The 4,589-nt window shown below is 29.6% G+C and overlaps 1 long non-coding RNA gene across 1 annotated transcript; it reads right to left on the reverse strand.

Annotated features, from left to right (window-relative positions):
* Window positions 1-358: 358 nt before the first annotated feature.
* Window positions 359-831, reverse strand: LOC129885989 (uncharacterized). The gene is made up of 3 exons (XR_008766161.1): window positions 654-831; window positions 493-586; window positions 359-419 (listed from the first exon to the last, which is right to left on the reverse strand). It is a non-coding gene; the product is annotated as an uncharacterized LOC129885989 (long non-coding RNA).
* Between the last annotated feature and the right edge of the window lie 3,758 nt (window positions 832-4,589).

The following is a 4,589-nucleotide window of genomic DNA, read 5'->3' on the forward strand; positions in this document are numbered from 1 at the left end:
TTAGGCTTCCAGTAAGCTTGATCCTGCATATTTGGATTGTAGCTGATGGGAGTGCTGAGAATTCTGTGCACCAGCTGAGGGGGTGCATGTTTTCTTACTTTCTCTTCATTCCATCCTCCATTTTCCATGAATTCTGATACAATAGAGTTATTCAATCTGGGGAGACTTTCATTGTGGTAAGCTAAGGGACCTACCCCTAGCCAATCATCCCACCAAAAGCTGCTTGTTCCAGACTTAATCCACCACTGTATATGAGGTTCTATATCCTTTTTGTTGCTCATCATATGCTTCCACATTAGGGACTGTCCTGTGTTCCACTTTTTAATGACTGGATGAGCCCTTTGGCAGTATTTTGCTTTAACCAGGGTCCCTTTGTTCTCCTTTAAGCAAGTTAACAGCTTTATACTCATAATCCAATCCTAACAAGGAAAAAAAAAGGGTTAGCAAAGAATCCTCCTATTTTTCGAAAGAGAAAGTAATCAGAAAGTTAACCTTTCAAATTGAGAGCTATTCGGACACGAAATGCACATGAACTCCTCCAATATGAGTAGAGCTGCAACTTCTTTGATTTCTCCCCACTCCCTGCCTGAAAATTCATGAAATAAGCAAATAAAAACCCTATTCAATTAATGTAGTACGAGATTAGTACTCACCATATCAATGCAAGTAAACGGTACTTTCAGAAATGATCAACAAAGAGAGAATATCTGATACTATCCCCTCTTATATACTGATACAGTTGGTACCAAAATTGAAATTTTCCTATTCGTCGGCGGGACCGACCCGAATACGTCTACGCCGGCCGGCCCCATTCGACTACTTTGTAGTGTCCTAACATTTTGTTTTTTTGTTCCGTTTTCTTTATGGCTTTCTCTTCTCTTTTTTTTTTTTTAAAAAAACTTCTTTTATTTTTGACACTTGTAATTTGATTGACCAAAAGATGAAAAAAAAACACTTAATTTTATTCGATTTGAACAGTAAATTAAAAGAATTAAAAATATTTGATTAATATGGTATTAATCAAGAAAAAAATTGAAGTGAATAAAATCAAACCAAAGACAATATCCAAACATATATTTCATACTAGTAAATTGGTCCGTACTTTGTGTGATTATTAAAATCTTATTAAATTTATGAATTTAAATATAAATAAAATTGTTTTTTACAAAAATTTGACTGACGTTCTTCACAAATATATAGTTTTAAAGTAATCAAGTATTTTCAACAATTTCTTGAAACTTTTAATTGTAAATATACTACGAAAAAACTACAAAACATTATTTCGTTTGGATTCAATCTTCTACATAATTTTGAAATTTAATCCTTATGTTATAAATATTATATTTTAATTACTCATATAATTAATACTTTAATTTTTTTTGTGGTATATAGTATTTGTACGTAGTTATTAAACATGTAAATTTTCTTTTTTAAAATTCCACATTTGAATGCAAATAAATGAGAAATCATTTTTTAAAATCCTAGATTTTGAGATGTGTCACCTCACCTTCTTTCTCTCTTTTAATTGAGCAATGAATGTGGATAATAATAAATTTATTGATAGAGTTATTTTAAATTTTCAGAAAATATTTGGAGGAATATATAAGAGAAAAAGATTAGAAAAAAATCTTCAAAAAAAATAACAATAATGGCCTTAGAGGAGGTGTTACATCATCAGATTAATATATATTTTTTATAAAAAAAAAACAATTATAGGAGAAGTGAAAAAGTTTGAAATGATAGGTATGTGTTAAAGTATCCAATAAATAAAAAATAATGAGGGAAGACAACAATTTAGTTAATTAACCTTTAACTAAAAAAAATGGCAAAGAAGATAAATATAATAATGAAGTTATTAGCATATTCTAAACATTTTTCTCTCATAAGTGCTATAAAGAGAGTTAAATGTAGCACATTTAACATAATAAAGAGATAGTTAAGAGATAATTAAGAGAGTTAAAGAAGTAATTTTTAATATCCACATAAATGAGAAAAAAAGAGAATAAAAGGCAAAAATAGAAGGGAAAAAAAAGATAATGGTATTTCTTGGTCATAAAGAAGTGTCACATCTTTCATTTTTTTGGTTGATCGATTTATTTTTTATTGATTGATACATTTTTCTCATGTTAGTTATAAAAAGATTCATTCTTTTTGATTTTTTTAGTTAGTTTTCTTCTTTTCATTCAATTCACTCGAATTCTCTTGATTTTTATTCTCTTATCAAAAAAATTAATTTCTACAATTAAAAGCTCCAATAAAGTAGTTTTTTTTTAAAGAGTAATAAATAAAAAATAAATTTGGCAAAGTGTGAGACTTTTGTTAATTCATTTAGGCAGTAGATTATTTCTAAAAATAATTTATTTATTTTTGATATAGGAAAAAATATAAGTTTAATTTCTGACCACGTTTTTTTTAAATGGTTGTCATTTTTTAATGTTAGGTTATGAGATATTGGATTTATTTATTCTAATACTTGAAGAAAATATTAGTCAAAATTGGGGCATTTAATTGTAAAAACTCAGTTCTTAATAAGAAAATAAAAGAAAAAACCAAGAGAATTGTATTAAAAAAACCAAGAGAATTGCATTAAAAGGAAGAACAATTATGGGTCTTAATGATATACCATATCATTCAAATTAGAGTGAATTGAACAAAAAGAAGAAAAGTAGTGAAAAGAGTTATAAAAAAAATATGATAAATTTTTTATCAAAGAACTATGTCACATCATCATGCTATGGACTATTAGCCCGTTTGGATTGGCTTTAAGTTGGTCAAAACCAACTTAAAGCCCCTTTTCAGCTTTTGGACGTGTTTGCCTAATGCTAACTTTAAGCCAGAAAGTTCTTAAAGTCAGTCAAAAATGAAAAGTTAGGATTCCTAACTTTTTTTTTCTAAGTGCTTAAAGTCATTTTCTTTGACCATGGAAATTACTTTTATATCCCTTATATTTTAACTAAATTCTCAAACTACCCTTTTTATTCTTTTAACCCTAAAATTCACGTAATTTTCCTCATTTAAGCACTTTTATCCAAACACTCAACTGCTTATTTATAAAAATAACTTTCAGCACTTTAAAGTTCTAAAAACACTTCATACATAAAAGTTACTTTTTTTAAGCTCATCCAAACGGGCTCTATAACTAATATGCATAAATAGATAAAGTGTATATTTAAAAGGTAAATATTTATATGATGAAACACTAATAAATTTTATGCTAGCAACAAAATAATCATTTGAACACCATTTTTTGTTGTCTTTATAAACAAAATGTAAAATTTTGTAATAGAGTCTTGTCTTTTGGAGGGTACATATCTTGTATTTGGAATAATTAATTGAAAATACTAAAATAAACAACAAAAGATGCAAATATATATATATCTATAAATCATTCAAACTTCTACTTCACCAAACTAATCTAACAATCTCTCTTGATGAATCTTCCAAGACCATTAAACTTTATTTTTCATCTTGATGGATTTGTACCAAACTAATGTGACCACCTCTTTTTGATGACTCTTACACCGTCATCAAACTTTGTTTTTAATCTTGATGCACTTGTATTTATCTATTGTGATACAAAAAGAAATCTCGAAGAATATCTTTTATCTTCATCAAGGTAATAACCATATTTTCACATCACCTTTTCTATGACCTCTGTCACGACCCCAACCCGCTGTAACTGGCACCCATTCTAACTCTCCGATGGGAAAACCATTCTAACAGCCCAATAATAAAATCGAAATATGTACACAAGCTTAAATATGAAGTGTGGAAACACCCTAAGAAACTGAAAGTCGTCCGTACCAAGACTCTAACAATGTTTGAAAAAAAGAGAGGAAAACACTCCTACAAGAAAATATAATAATAAAACAATGTCTAAAGTCTTAGTCCCAAAAAGAGAACTAGAACATGGAAGAGTCTATGACAGCTTGAAACAAACAACTCATCCTTAAACTCGAACAAGCGTAATCTTCTAACCGAGGTCTCTCCGCAGTCGATTGAATATGCCCTGTACTCAACAAAAAGGCAGAGTAAGAGTAGTATCAATACACAAAAACAATGTTATACTGATAGAATCACGCGGTTAGCCAGTAAGCGGATTATAGACAAGTAAATTCAACACAGTAGGCATAAACATATACAAAATAAGTCAGCAACACCTCAATATCATAACTCAATGTCTTCCACATGCTATAATTTCACGCAAGGGTCCTCTCAAGGGACCTACAAATAATCAACTTTATGTCGGAACGTGACACCCGATCCAACTATGTATTGAAACGTGACACCCGATCCAAATACCTGTTGAAACGTGACATCCGATCCAAATTATGTGTCGAAAGTGACACCCGATCCCAAGATATCACAATCACAGGAACATTCAATGTTTACAATATTTATACTACCAAGAACAGTTTAATCATAATAACAGGCCAGCAAGTGATCATTTCACACATAATTTAGCATGTTTTCCTATTCATATACACACATGCATATCATAAAGCAATTTAACAAGTATATAAAACACATACGGGAAACTAGACCATCACCTACCTCAAATTCAATCTTCAACAACCTTACAATGCAAG

This window comes from Solanum dulcamara, chromosome 4 (genome assembly GCF_947179165.1).
Source record: "Solanum dulcamara chromosome 4, daSolDulc1.2, whole genome shotgun sequence".
Taxonomy (NCBI): Eukaryota; Viridiplantae; Streptophyta; class Magnoliopsida; order Solanales; family Solanaceae; genus Solanum; species Solanum dulcamara.